This window comes from Pogona vitticeps, chromosome 1, assembly GCF_051106095.1.
Source record: "Pogona vitticeps strain Pit_001003342236 chromosome 1, PviZW2.1, whole genome shotgun sequence".
NCBI lineage: Eukaryota > Metazoa > Chordata > Lepidosauria > Squamata > Agamidae > Pogona > Pogona vitticeps.
The window spans coordinates 258,280,880-258,297,098 of NC_135783.1; the positions used below are offsets into that span (position 1 = coordinate 258,280,880).

General features: G+C 42.5%; 1 protein-coding gene across 1 annotated transcript in view; it reads left to right on the top strand.

Annotated features, from left to right (window-relative positions):
* The window catches only part of SLC67A1 (solute carrier family 67 member 1), an 84,574-nt gene that overhangs the window by 54,140 nt on the left and 14,215 nt on the right, over window positions 1-16,219 (top strand). The gene's annotated exons all lie outside the window — the stretch shown is intronic.

Genomic DNA, 16,219 nt, shown 5'->3' on the forward strand with positions numbered 1-16,219 from the left:
CAGCTCATGTTTGACGCCTGCCCTGAGGCCCTCTCCTTTCCTTTTTTGGTTCTCAAAGAAATTAGGCAACTACCTTTTAAATTTCTTATAAGCTCCCCAAGCAATGTTTTTTTGCAGAGAATATTGCCATAGGAGCATTCATCAGTGCAGCATTCTGTTAAGCACACACACACACACACACACACACACACACACACACACACACACCGCAAATCCTGGTCCTTTTACGAGATTACTAGATTAAGTGTCATGTTTTTCTTAAGGACATAGGGACGTGGTGGCGCTGTGGGCTAAACCGCAGAAGCCTGTGCTGCAGGGTCAGAAGACCAAGCAGTCGTAAGATCGAATCCACGCGACGGAGTGAGCTCCCGTCGCCTGTCCCAGCTCCCGCCAACCTAGCGGTTCGAAAGCATGCAAATGCGAGTAGATAAATAGGTACCATCTCGGTGGGAAGGTAAACAGCGTTCCGTGTCTAAATCACACTGGCCATGTGACCACGGAAAGATTGTCTTCGGACAAACGCTGGCTCTATGTCTTGAAGAGCGGGATGAGCGCCGCCCCCTAGAGTCGGACACGACTGGACAAAAATTGTCAAGGGGAACCTTTACCTTTACCTTACCTTTTTCCTTAAGGAATTGTAGGAATCAACATTCAGTATGTTGAGCATTCTTTGTTATGGATTGCAAAGGCTACCTACTGTATAGTCCAGTGCTTCAGGAGGGATAAGTCAATTAAACAATATAAGTCTATATAAGTCTATAAATTAGATATGCTCTATATTTTCTGAATGCACATTTGTTAATGTAAAAAAAAACCTATTGCACATCTGCCTCATCTTTTTATTAAAAAAAGATCTTAGATATTTTCCAGGCAAGAACAACAAGACTTCTTCACATAGCAGATATCCATTGCTGATGCAGTTACTGTGTGGACCATCCACATTAGATACTTGAGGGGATTTTTTGATCAAAAGAAAGTAATTTAATCTTATTTTTATTTAATTCTTTCAAGATCATTTACTCTTTCTATTGCATCACATCAACCAAGGAGTGATGATCTAGTTTTGTGTGTGTGTGTGTGTGTGTGTGTGTGTGTGTGTGTGTGTGTGTGTGTGTGTGTGTGTGTGTGTGTGTGTGTGTAAAAACAGAAACAGTACACACATCTCACAGCAGCCAACAATTTTTAAATATTTTTTTATTATTCTTTGGAAACCATGAGCTAGTCTATTACTCTGTGTTGAAAGGCATTATCTATCTTTTCTGAAAACTGTGAAAGGGGGAGGAATCTGCAGTTCCCTTCCTCTTTTGCACCTGGATGCAATTAAATCCACCATTAGGTGAAATTAAAGCTGTCATTTTGGTCCTGGGGCTTAATTAAATATGAGTCACTCCTCTGTTTTCTTGCCATACAGCCTTTGCTTCCAGCAAAGCACTTGGAGGAAACAAGCTGTTACTGGATGTTTCTGGGAGCAAGAGCGAGGCCTCATGTATGGTTTCATTCAGTCCCTCTGTTTTGTTCATCTGTCTTTCGAATTGAATTGTACATATTGGAGGAGCAAACACACTCACAATTTTGTGTCAGTTGCACAACTTCCATGCATTTCAGTTATTCCTGAACATTAACATGTTCCTTGCCTGGCAAAAAAATCATATCAATTTTTTTAAGAATTTAAAGATGTATATAAAAAGCTGTATATATTTATACATGTCATTTACTGACATTACTTAAAAAGCTTCAGATGGCCATTAAAATCTGTCCTTTGTCCTTTAAAATGGGAGAGGTTAGATTTAGTAGCTGATTACTAATATTTATTTAGGACAAAGCAGCACTAAAGGCAGTTTCTGGCATGGTAAACATTCCACTGCTATCTAAAATTGCAGGGGGGGGGGTGAGTAGTGAACACCCGTAAGTTCCAGCCAGTGTGGCCTATGGTAAGGGTCTGTCAGAGTTGTTGTCTAAAACAATGGTTCCCAACTCTGGGTAACCTAAGTGTTCTTGGATGCAGTTCCCAGAAGCCCCAGCCAGCACAGCTGGTGATGAAGGATTTTGGAAACTGCAGTCCAAGAGCACCTGGGTTACCCGAGGTTGAGAACCACTGCTCTAAAACAGTGGTTGAAGAACTGAAAGCCAAGGCAAAAGTCAGCCATCCATAAGATTTATTTAGTCCTCCATTTCCTGTATTAAGCAGTGGAGTAGGCTACTGATAGTGGGATAGTCAAGTCCCCCTCCACCTCCATCATTTGATCAAATATGATGAATAAGTAAAATAATTGACTTCTTGTATATATTGATATTTGCAAGTACATGAATGCAGGGGATGTGAAATTAATTTTGCTCCATTTTCTAGCTGCAGAACATCCTAGAAATCATCACTGAAATTGACCTGAAGAACTCTCTTGTTGTTCTTCTTTCCAAAGTTCTTGATAGGATTGCATTTGGATCTCACTTGGACAGGAGGCCTTACTATACACATGGTTGTATGTGGACAAGTCGACAGTATTTCATTCATTTTTAGAACCAAGCACAATCTTGAAAATGCTGCTCCCAAAGCCACATGTTAATCCTAATGGTGATTGTCCTTGGTTGGTAATGGTTGTCCTTGGCCTAAATCCAAGTGCTACTCCTAGCTACGAGAGCCCCATTGAATCAGCGGGAGTTGTATATGTGTTCAGCAGTTGGTTCAATATGTCTGTTCTACTTTGGGGAAGCAACTGGATTTAGCCCCTTGATTGTAACCATCTTTGGTGGTATGCAATAGCCGATTGAGCCAAACATTTATGGCCAAACAAAGAGCTAAATGGACATTCATCTCCATAGTCCCTTGGAGTTTGACATAGCAATACTAATTCATTTACATCCTACTGTAAAGGCCTCTCAAGAGAACAAGTGCCAGTCCATCCCGGAGTTCTGGTTTCTATGTCATGTTTTAGGGAGTAACACTGCTTATTGATGATGTCAGTATAACTAAAAGTGAAGCTTTTAAAAAAAAGGATTTTTCAAATTCTGGTAAAATCTTAACCATACAGGCTGTTGCATGCCTTCACATGTTGGGAGGTGTGTTTGTGTAAAAAACTGATAGAAGATGATTACCTATTAATAATCACATTAAAAGTACCTCCCAAGTTTGGCTTCCATCCGCAAAGAAGATTAAAGTTTATCTCCACTGTGTGTTTTTCTACTTTCAGATCCAAAAGTATCAACCTGATATATGGCACACTAGCCATTGATTATGGCACATGAAAGGAAGAAAGGCAAATGTCACTGTTTGAATGTATTTGTTGGGAGTTTCCAATTAGATATTTCCACTGCAGTTCAAAAGCTTATCTGTCTTTGAAAGAAGACAAAGACAAGGTTGTTTCACCTGCAAGCCTGTGTACATAGCCATGGGCGGCTCTTGTTGTGTCACTTACAGACCATTTCCTTCCTCTTTTGTTTATTGATGCCAGAATAAATTCCAGCTAAGGTAAAGAGAGCCTTCTATTCACAACGACTTCAAAGGAGGTCTTATTACAAAGGCAAGCCCAACATGAGGGAGGAAAGACCCTGGCTGCCTGTTGGGTGTTGGCTAAAAACCAAGTTAGTAGGGAACCAAAGGATTTTTCAGCATGGAAGCCTAAGAAGTGGAAAGAGGACTGCATGCCCGATCAAAGATATTCCTACCAGGAGGACAGTGCTGAAGCCAAACTCTTCCCAGTTTAGGGATAGTAGAAAGTACTTAGGATGACATTTGTCTTGGCCTACATTTGTGTCAGCATAGTGGTTGGACAGCCTGTGCAGTGTACAGGATAGTGTCTCAGACTAGGACCCAGGACATGTAGGTTGAAATCCCTGCTCTACCATGAAAATTAATGGGGGGAGGAAGGGAATTTGTAAAACCACTCCTTAAATATCTCACTTACCTTGAAAACTCTAGTAGGGCTGCCATATGTCAGGTGGAACTTGATGACACGTAACAACAGTGGCTGGAAGAGTTCTGGATCTTGTGTAACTTGGCTAGGAAATGGCTTTGACTTGGTCTGCAGGAGAGGTTTCAATCTGTCATAAGTTGGTGCTTCTCTTGTCTTGCCAAACCTTTTGGCTCTTCTGCTGGTGTGAGGACATTTTTCCCTACAGAAGACATTTCTGTCTTTTTCTAACTCCCTATTGCTTATACCAATAATTGCTTATGATCAAACTCCGGGAGGCAGTGAAAGACAGGAGGGCCTGCCGTGCTCTGGTCCATGGGGTCACAAACAGTCGGACACGACTTAACGAATAAACAACAAAATTTGCATATACATCTTCTAGTTAGGATTTAGTAAGGAGCCTTGTGCCACAGTGGTTAAACTGCAGTACTGCTGCTGACATTCCTCTGGGTTCACCCATTGCACAATAAACAGGATAGTATGATTGAGTGGCTAAAGAGGGAGTCCCCAAACTGGGTATCATCACATGATGATATCCAGCCCACAGCTACATGTGATACAGTTTTAAAACCACACCTCCAATGCAGCCCACATTTTTAAACTCACCCCTGATTGATTGATTGATTGATTGATTGATTGATTGATTGATTGATTGATTGATTGATTGATTGATTGATTGATTGATTGATTGATTGATTGATTGATTGATTGATTGACTGATTGATTGACTGATTGATTGACTGGATTTATACCCCATACCTTTTGGCAACCAGGCCAGTCTGGGCAGCTAACAACAAGACAAACACAATATCAAAACACGATAAAAATAAGATATTACAAACATTCAAAAGATACAGTAACTAGTAGGATAAATTAAAACAGATGGCTATGAAGAAGATAAAAAGGACAATGAAAGGATGGGAGGAAAAGGATGATAAAATCAAAAACTTAATGCTCAGGGAAAGCCTGATGGAAGAGCCAATTCTTCAATGCTCGTTTAAACCCATCCAGCAAGGGTACCAGGTGGATTTCCATGGGCAGATTGTTCCATAGGTGGGGGCAACTGCCGAGAAGGCTCTGTTTCTTGTTCTTTCCCTCTGGGTCTTCTTTGGGGTCAAGGCCCTCAACCACCCTGCCTGTGAAGAACAGGTATTATGGACAGATTTGGCTGGAAGCAGGCATTCTGCTAGGTACTGATGTGCTAAACCATTTAGAGCTTTGAATGTTATCATCATAACCTTGAAGTCAATGCAGAAATGAAAGGCAGCCAGAATGGGGGAGATGTGCTGAAATTTCTTTACCCCAGTTATTAATCTGCCCACCAAATTCTGGACCAGTTGTAGCCTCCACATCAAACTCAGGGGTAGCCCCACATAGAGAGCAGTGCAGTAGTCTATTCTTGAGATTACTAGTGCATGAATCAAAGTTGTGAGTGCCCCCATGTCTACATAGGGATGCAGCTGAGCAATCCCCTGAAGATGGAAATGGGCTGCCCAGACCACAGATGTCACCTGGGTTTTCATGGTGAGATCTGGGTCCAGACAGATGCCCAAGCTGCGAACCTCATTCTTTGTGGGAAGAGTCACTCCCACAAAGGAAAGGGAGTTTCCCAACCTACTGGTGCCAAGGCCGCCCGTGCGCAAGATTTCCTTCTTGTTGTCTGGATTCAACCTCAGTCCATTTGCCCTCATCCACCCCAGAATGGTCCCCAAACAGCGTTCAAGGGACTGAGCAGTGTCCAATGCAGTTGGAGAAAAGGAGAAGTAGAGCTGGGTGTCATCAGGATACTGATGACAAGGAGCCCCACAACTCTGGATGAACTCACTCAGTGTTCTCATATAGATATTAAATAGCATTGGAGAGATTATAGACCCCTGCAGAAACCCACAATTGAAGATCCATGGGGTGGAAGTCATCTCACCAAGCTACACTCTCTGGGGATGGTCCCCCAAGAAGGAATGGAGCCATGCCAAAGCAAGGCCACTGATTCCCAACTTGGAGAGCCACCCCAGGAGGATATTGTGGTTGATAGTATCAAAGGCTGCTGAGATATCAAGGAGGACCAACAAGGACATATTGCCCCTGTCGGCCTCCCTCAGGAGGTCATCCATACAGGGTGACCAATGCTGTTTCAGTACCATGCTGCGGCCTGAAGCCCGACTGGAATGGATCAAGGGCATCAGTTTCCTCCAGGAGGGCCTGGAGCTGATTGGCCACCACTCTCTCAACCACTTTACTCAAGAAAGAAACATTGGCAATGGGCCTATAATTCCCAGTTTCATCTGCCACCAAATCAGGTTTATTTCTAATGGGCCTAATGAGTGTCTCCTTGAGTGCAGGGGGATCCATGTCCTCCTGGAGAGACCCATTAATTATTGCCGTAGCCCAGGGGTCTCAAACTCAATTTACCTGGGGGCCACTAGAGGCAGAGTCTAGGTGAGGCTGGGCCGCATCAGATTTTCTGCCGAGCAGAGCAAGAGCCCGAGGAAGTTTCCTTAGCCCGGCTGGGGCTCCGAGGAGGAGGAGGGGCACGTGTGCCCTCGTCACCAGCCATGACAGCAGAGGCTGTGTGAGCACTTTGGGGTAGCCCATTTGGATATTATCGGCTTGACTGCTTTGATGAGCCAAGCCAGGCAAGGGTCTAAGGAGGAGGTGGTGGCACAACAGCATGCAAGCACCCTGTCCACCTCATTGGACATCAGAGGTTGAAAGCAAGTTAACCTCTCTGGACAATACGATGCACTGGACATCTCAGCTTGATCTACTGTCTGCAAAAAAGGATCAAGGTCCCAGTGGATGGCCTCCACTTTAGATTTTAAAAATGCCGCAAATTGATCACAGGAAATACTAGTGGGAGGCCTATCACTGTGTCCAACTCTGGATAGATCGCGTACTATACGGAAAACCCGCCTGTTGATTGTAAGCTTCGCTTATCCAGTCAGTGAAGGATGTATTCTCGAAGGCTTTCATGGCCCGAATTTGATGGTTGTTGTCGGTGTTCCGGGTTATTTGGCCGTGTTCTTAAGGCTTTTCTTCCTAACATTTTGCCAGTCTCTGTGGCTGGCATCTTCAGAGGACAGGAGTCAGAACTCTGTGCTCTGGTGCAGTTTTGTGGAATAGTTGAGTATTTATAGCTTTTTGTCCTTTTTAGGAGATTGGGTGATTATGGTGATCAGTGTGTTTTTTGTTATGGGTGTATTGTTCTGATAAGGGGTCAAAGCAGCTTTTACCCTAGCTAGGTAAAGGTTAGATGTGATTCTGGCAGCTTGTAGATTAATTTCCATCGGGGCCTGTGACGTTTGCCCTGTGGCCCTTGTTTGTTTCACCAAACACAGAGCTCACGAATCCCAACACACCCTTTAACACGCTGCCACCAGTTGATCTCTTTATCAACCTATATTTCCTATGAAAGACTAAGGTCCATTCAGTACTGAACTTTTAAACAGAAACAGGTTTATTGATTGCAAGTTGTTTTAGGAATAGTTCTTAAGCACATTCTTAATACCACATGACAAGGGGGCCGATATCAAGTCAGTCACCATTGGAGCACACTCTCTCTGCTTGGCAGTGAAAACCAGATCAAGCATATGGCCGCCCATGTGGGTAGGATCGCTGACTTGCTGGGTCAAGTCCAAGGAAGCCATGGTTTCCAGGAACTCTTGAGCTGGACCGGAAACCTCAGCCTCCGCGTGAATGTTGAAGTCCCCCAGAAGCAATCATCTGCAGAAACAAAATCCACCAGCTCAGGCAGTGACTGTGGTGTGCCAGTACAATCCAAGAGCCACCCCTGGCCCCAAAGGACACGTGGACAGCCTCTAGACCCAGACATGCCACCACAGAGAGCCTAGCAGAAATAAGAAGTAAGCCTGGAACACCCAACTGCCATGATTTTTCGGACTCTCATTTATATAATTGTTCTGCACTATTTACAAGACATTGGTGCATGGCCTAAGGAAGTGGACGTGATCTATGAAAGCTCACTGATTGTTTGATTGTTTAGTGGTCTAATAAAGGTATAATCTGCTCCTATGTTTGTATTATGTAAAGATCACACAGCTCTCCCCCCCCCCCCCGATTTTCATTTAGTCAGTTAGGACTCAAAATTGGGATGTGGGCTAGTGAAAAATAGGAGAAGACATGGGGCATAATTGCCACCCTGTTTTGCTTTTTAGATTATGCTGTAATTGAAGGGTTGCATAGGCAAGGTAACCTGGGGAGAGATCAAGAGAAAATATCTGTTTTGAGAGGGAATGGGGGAAAGTAGAAAGACAGACATATTGTAAGTAAAATGGTGGATCCAAGAGCCATAACCAGCCATTTTAGTGTCTGATGCTTTGCCAAGTTTTAGTTGAGCTTGGCTCATGTAAGATTAGCATATGTGGGCAAAGGATGGCAGAATGGGCAGGAACACCAGCCTAGGAATATGCAATTGCCATATTTGTTCTGTGCTAGTGAGTCTACTGCTGCTGTAGTTCCTTCCATCCTCAAAGGAGTGGTTGGAAACAATCTACACACTTGAGACAGGTTCACATCCTTCCAGCAGCAAATGTTTACACCCTCTACATTCTTGTCCCCTGGATCAAAGCTCCAGCTGCCCCAACCTTATTATTCCTATGGTGAGTCCCATAGACCAGATTAGTGATAGGTTCCCTCCCAATCTGAAAAGGTAGAGAAGAACCATTGACATGTCTTTTGTCAGTGTTACAGTGTTCATGCTGCAAAAATACTGTGTGAGAGAGCTTGTCTCATACGTCCTTCAAAGTTTCACAAGTAAAATTTATCAACTAGCTTCTTTCTTTGGAAGCTTAGATATGGCACTTATTGAAATAGCAAAATCAAGCACTGACGTGAAATGACCTGCGGTTGAGGAACTGGTGGGGTTTACCCTTGTTCAGAGTGATGCATCAAGAAGTCTGGACTTGAAAGCTCTGCCCATCTATTGGCATTTATTGCATTTTTATCCTACTTTTTCTTCAGAGAGTTCAGGGCAGAGGATGTGATTTTATATCACCTCAACAACTTTATCAGGTAGATTAGACTGACAGATGATGACTCTGTTTTCCAATGAGCTTCATGTCTGACTCAGGACTCTGAAGGTGTCCTGCTCTTTCCAATCCCAGAACTGACACGTGAATTACTCTTTTCCACTGACTCTAGGCATGAGCTCATTGAATGGCTTTCAACAAGTGAAGGGAAAAATGAGGCCATACATCTGGAATGCAACTTCTGTGAGTCCTAACCAACACAGACACTGGTGAGGAATGCTGGGTGCTGCAGGGCAACACCCAGAGAACTGCACATTGCCTACACCTGGTTTAGACAAACCACTACCTTTCAGGTTTCACCCTACCCCTACTTTTCCAAGTTGTTACAAGGCTTACTGAGAGCTATCTCTTGCGGATATGCCCAAGCAACACTAGTGTTTTCTGTGCAGGAAGCATGCTGTGGAGGGCAGATAAGCATCTCCAAACACCTGAAGCTGCCTCCTGTAGAGCCTCTTGGTCACAGTTACACATGTGTCTGTTGTAGAGGTCAGTAGCCATCATAATTGTACCTATCTGTCATTACAGCCCTGTTCATACTCAAGACTTGTTTCACTTTTTCCACAAAAGAGTTTTAATTATCCTTCAAACTTCTTTGTGCAGAGAAACTGTTGCAGGACACACACAAAAACCAAACACATACACTAGACCTGCCCCAGCTGATGTCCTCTGACAATGTTGGGCTGCAAACCTCTCTCCCCATGCTGGCCCCCATTCCACCCAACATAGCCAAGGTGGCTGGGATAAGGGCAATGGTTATCTGACATGTCTGAAAGTGAATGCATTTAGGGATGACTCAGAATATGTGTGTGTGTACATATGTATAATGATGCGTGCTCCTGAAAGAGAGAGGGGATTTTGTGAGTTGGTAGTGTGGGACAATGTGTGGATGTTGTGTATGGGACAAAAGAGTTCCAGGAGGATGATTTTGAATAACAGGGAGAAGTGTGGGTTCAAAAGAATTAGTTTGGGGGCTAAGACTCTACTTCTGCCAGTTGAAAAGGCTGCTTGCCTTTTATCCCAACTAGTTTGGCTTTCTGTGAAATTAGTATTTTGTGGTTGGTCATGGCAGTCTTTTTGTGATCGTACTTGTTTCAGAATTCCAAATGTGCCCAGTAGGGCTGTAGACCTGGACTCATGCTTACAAAAGTGACGACAATAGAAGAGCCTATCATCATTCATTTCAGAAGTTATGCATGTGCTGTTGCTGAGTGAAAATGGGAGGAAATGGCTTACTTTGTGGCCAGATTCCCCTGGCTTAAAAATATGCCTTTATGCAGCATCTTTGTCATCCCCCTTTGGTTACATTCACCCAATAGGTTTTCATATTACTGTGTCAGGATATTAATCTCTCAGTGCAGTAAATACAGGATATATTCAACATGAAATGACTACGGGTTACTAACTAGAAGGGGAAAAAGCCAGTGCTATAACAAGAAATCAGCTCCCAAGGATACTTTTAAGGTATGGATCACTGAGGTCTGAAAAGACCTTGCACTGTTGTTCTCCTTTTATGGGTTATATAAGAGAACCTGGGCAACATAGAATGTGTAATTCTATCAATGAAATGTACTGCTGCTGAGTCAGTCATTCTGAGCTCATAAAATGCCCGGAGTCTGGTTCTCTCTCCACCCTTTAATATAATAGCTGGTGAATGAGCAGGGCTGATTCATGTGAGGTGACGCTTCTTTCCAGCTGTATCTGACCTTCTTCACAGGTCTTTGAGGTGGCAAGGAAAGTCACAAAATGCTAGTGACTGCTGGGTGGTGGTTGATAGGTTCAAATATGATACTATGGATCTGCCCTTCATGGAAAGGAACCACGAATTACTTCTAACGTGTTAATGATGGTTCCCAGAGCCTGAGGTTGCAATAGAACATGTACAACCTGATTCTGGATTGCCATTAGTCAGCACCGTCCCATAGGAAGGCATAGAATTATGCTGAGATGGCCACGGGCCAATGTTAGGGTGTTATTCTGTTGTTCTTAGTAGCACTCTCACCTGATTATCTCCCTTCGTTTCCCTAGCTACTGTTGGGAAGAGAACCTATAATCAGTGTTATAGTTCAACTCCCAGTTCCTTTTGAACTCCTGTCAGGATAGGAACTTGCTCAAGTCATTTTGCTTAATGACATTCTTTTTATGCATCACAGCAAAAAAAAAAAAAAAAGGTGAGGGGGAAGTGTTACTACTTCCCCTCCTAAGGAAGACTCTGTATTAATTGATCATTACTGTGTCACTGTGTTGTATTTTGATTTGATTCCTGGTCTTTCAACAGGAGTCCATTCAACAAGTCAAATGTCGGGCTACTGTGAGATCTGAATAGGCCCTCTGAAATTATTTTGTGTCAGTTTGGGTTGCACATCTGGTGATAAGTGCTGTTATAAAGCTTTGTAAACAAGCCTCTTCTGCAGACCCCAGGGTGGAACAGCCGCATACAGCTGTGGAAAAAACAGAAACAAGACCTTCCATTGTCATTTTTTCTGTTAAAAACATAATATGGTAACAATAATAAGGTGGAATAATCTTACTCATGAAAATATTTTGCTTCCTTGCTACAACCAGCATTGATAAAGGTCATAAAAGTGAGCTTATTTGGTAATATATGATCATGGTAACGTCAAATTCACATAAGTTGTAATATGTGACCAATTGTATTTATCACAGTTGTGATGCAATTGTGTGAATTTATCTGTCAATGCAGCCACAAAACCTATGTTCTTCCCAAACATGAGAGAAGGATCTTTGAATCCTTGTTGGTTCTCTTCCCTTGATCTTCCCCACTCCATGCACATTATGATTAGGGCTTGCTCGCCCACATATCCTATATTTCCATGTTAGATATACCATGAAACCCATAAAATATTAGGTGACATATTAGTTACCATATGTAGCAGTTCGGCTTGTGATCCGCATAGGGAAACACTTCACTCCCTGAGTTCAGGGAACGTCCCCATTCAATCATGAGCCCCACTCAATATGAAACATAAACATTAGCTGGTAGTGCATCAGATGATTCACTTGAGGCTTCCACCACTAAACCACATCCATTAGAACTGCTGGATAGCTCCGAGGTTTAAGTATCGGGCTAAAGAGCCAGAGGTTGCGAGTATGATGCCCCACTGTGCTTCCTTGACAAAGGCTAGACTTGATGATCCACAGTGTCACTATGCAGCTCTAAGATGCTGATGATGGAGGAGATGGTCTTCTCAGAAGGTAGTATGAGACTGGCAGAAGGATAGGAGCCGTTTTCTCAGCATTGGGCAGGGACATGTCTTCTGAGGGGTGAGAAAAACGTAGTTTGTGTGTATGTTCTGTGCCATCAATTTGGAAGTGACTTATAGTGACCCAAATAGGGCTTTCAAAGTTAGTGAAATATTTAAGGAGTGGTTTTGCCATTTCCACTCCTCCAGTGAGTTTCCATGGTTGTTTAAAATTAGCCATATTTTTATTGTTATTGTCAGCTACTTAGCAGGGGCTTGCCTGCATAATATCAGGAACACAGGGAATCAGATCATTCCCTTCCTTTGCCAGTTCAGAAGTTTTCCCCCCTCTCCTACCACCAGTAACTTCTGTTACGTATTCATTCACTTTTTATCCCATCTTTCTGTCAATGAACTCATGATGGCACTCATCTCTCTTTTTCTCATGATATCCTCATAGTAAATGTAGTCAGGCTGTGATAACTGGGTGAGCTCACAGCTCCGTGAGGATTTGAACGTGGAACTCTTAAGTTCTAGTGCAACAGCTTAAGCCCCTCAACCTGCTGGCCTACATATAAAACAGGTGTTTTTGTCACAGGAGCCATATTTGCCTTTCCTCCTTTGAAGCAGGGGCTCCTATTGCCTCTCAGTGCACTTTCATCAGGTCTTCCTCTTGTGAAACAGGAAATGCCTTCTATAAAGAGCAGCCCTTAAATCTGCTCTGTCTGTCTTTTGTTCGCTTGCTCTACAGCTAGCTCATGTAAAAGGGATCTTGCTGATTCCTAGGCACCTGATCTTAGGAAAGCCATACGAATAAAAGTTTACATTTCCTTCTCATTATTCCAATTTCTTTGTCTCCTTTCAGCTTTAAAAAAAATCAATTGACTTCCCAGTATCTTGAAACAAAAATGGCAAATCAGCTATCCACAGAAAATCTGTTTGCTGCCAGTGATGATACATTATCAACTTGTAATGACTTTGCAATTGGCATGAGGGCACATCTGAAGGTTATATGGATGGTGTGGAAAGTTAAGTAATCTGACTGTTGTTAAATAAATGTATAGTTGGTATATTGTACCATCATAGCCAGATCCAAATCAGATGTGGAGTTGTGGAAACCCTCCATGAAATGGAGCGCTGTTCACACTCCAGACTGTGTGCCCAGCTTGACCCCATCAGGAATTTCATTTCTGATCTGAGGAGACAGCAGTGAAAAGTAGGCCCGTGTTATCATGCTATCTCTGCCTTGCAGCCTCTTCTTCCCTGTCAAGTATGCTGCCTGAAACTGATCCACCCATAAGCAAAGCCTTTAAGTCTAGGCATGGATTGGGAAACTATGTTGTTAGAGTTCCACCCACCCAGTCCACAGTCCATATTCCTCATTGGCTAGCCAGCTGGACTGACTAAGGGCCCCAAGGCTATTTCCCACATTATGCTTTCCTGATGCAGAGATAATTCTGTAAAGGAGAACGCATGCTACTTGAAGTGTCTCCTTACTGAAATTACATCAATCATATTAAAGCTGTGTAGGAAAGTTGACAAAGGGTGACGGGGTCATCAGGCACTCTTTCCCTCTTTTCCTTATCCATCTGTAGCCATCCAGTTGGTGGATACATAAAGAATTCAGTATGGGAATGTTGTTGATTGCCACTTGGAATCGACTTTCCTGCTGCTCAGTCACTTTTTCAGTCTCTTTAATTGTATTTGGATCTTTATTTATCCAATTTTCCTTTTGGTTATAGTAGTCTGGTTTCTTATTAGTGTATAATTGATGAAAGAAGAGAATAGATTTGTTCTAGGTACATAACTGTGCACCTTCCTTTAACTGTGATACTGTTTGTTTTATTTGCTTCCCTATGTTGACTAGCATCCATTGTGGAAAATGTAAGCTTGTTATTAAATTGCTTGAAAACTTGAAAAATGCAATTTTTGAATGAGGAAAAGGACATGGAGGAAGACGAAGAGTAGGAGGAAAGTAAGAAGAAGAAAATTGATAGAAATTAACTCCTGTGCAGTAAAGAGAGAAAGCACAGCCCATTGTCAATTTATACCTATATATTGTATGTGTTATTTGTTTTTGTAATGTGCCGTCAACTAGGAAGCAACATATACCAACCTTCATAGGGCTTTCAAGGTATTTGAAATAGTTAAAGAGTGGTTTTACCAATTCCGCACCACCAGTGAGTTTCAGTGGCTGAATGGAAATCCAAACCCAGGCTTCCTGAGTCCTACTCTCTCTACTATACCACATTGGGTGTCGCATACTGTGTGTACATGTTATAAAGCTATCTGAAAAAGAGACTCTGAATTGGGGCACTTCTACAAGCAGTTTTGCTGCTGTCCACTAGTTCACCTTTTAAAAAAATATATTAGACTAGTTGTTTAATAAAAGCAAGATTGTATAAGGACTCCTACGTTCTTTGTGGATCATTTACAAAGCTTGATTAGTAGGGACTTCTACCCTTTGAACTAATTTAGTGTCAGTGTGGAATGGAGTTTATTAGAAAGCATATCAAGAGATGCTGGGAACCTGCTCTTAAGGTGGCAGTGGAGAGAATAAAATTAAACTAAAAGCTCTATAATTACTTGTAAAATAAGGCAACACGCCCCGGGAAGAACCTCCCAAGGATCTATGTATTTAAGTACTATTTTAAGGGATTAAATTGAGCTTGTCCTTTGCATTTATTCATTTTGAACTCTTCTGCCCTTTCAGAAATTTCCTACCATTTCCTTCAAAGAGCTCCCAGGTGGTCTCCATCCCAGACAGTGTTTAGGGCCATATCCAATTAGCTGCAGAAATGAAATATTTTCTGTGCCCATCCTACGCAAAGGGGCAGGGGCCCAGATAGCTCTTTGTCACTGGGTTTTTCCTCTTTTGCATTGCTGGACACTGTCAATGACTCAGAATTTCTGAGCCAGAAAGGCCCCTTATGTCTTCTAGAGTGTACGGAGGCAATTTTGCCATATTTTGAAAAGTTCCGACATTCTTGACCCCCCAACACTCTCGCAGGTTAATTTTTTGAAAAGAAAAGAAAAACCCTACAAAGGGACTTTTCAGATTAAAAAAAAACATTTTGTACCTGGGAGGTAGAGGTTGTAAGAGTAGTTGTAGGCCTCCAACGTCCAAGGATACACATACATGGTCCCCAAGCTTCTAGAGGTGGCCCACCCTAAGTGGGTGCAGAAGAGAATGGAACAATCTTGCAGATTTCCTGTAAAGGAAAACACACATCAAAGAGAAACAGAAAAGAGCAAGAAAGAATTGCAAAGGAGATCAACACCTTGGGGTGGGGGAAAACACATCCACCAACTCATCTTCTAAACACACACAGTGCTCATCAAAGAAAGAAAGAAAGAAAGAAAGAAAGAAAGAAAGAAAGAAAGAAAGAAAGAAAGAAAGAAAGAAAGAAAGAAAGAAAGAAAGAAAGAAAGAAAGAAAGAAAGAAAGAAAGAAAGAAAGAAAGAAAGAAAGAAAGAAAGAAAGAAAGAAAGAAAGAAAGAAAGAAAGGCTGGCAAGCTGGCAAGCTGGCAAGCTGGCAAGCTGGGAGGGATGTGAGGTTGTCCTGTGCAAACAAGGGGATCTGCAGAAAGATAGGCATGGAAACCAGTGGAGAGATTGGAGTGTGCAGAAGGAGTGAGTCTTGTAGATCACTGGTTTCCAGTCTTGGATTCCCAGGTGTTCTTGGACTACAACCCCCAGAAGCTTGACCACTAGCTGTCCTAACCAGGTTTTCATGCAGTTGTAGTCGAAGAACATCTGGGGACCCAAGGTTGGGAATCACTGTTGTAAATAACAAGTAGCACAATTTTTTAAGTATAGCAAGTAGGAAAAATGAGAAAGTCGGGTGAAGACCTAAACTACACTTCATGGCAATACTGTTTATGATACTATTTTTAGCTTCAGATATTGTGTCTTTAATTGTGTAAACTGCCTTAGGTCCTTCTTAAGGAGAAAGGTGGGCTGAAATAGTTTAAATTGATAAATAAATAATGAGAGGTTAACTTCTTATGGGCAACAGCAGCATGCAGGGTACTGAAAATCAGGTGTTTGGACTCCCCAAAGTAAACA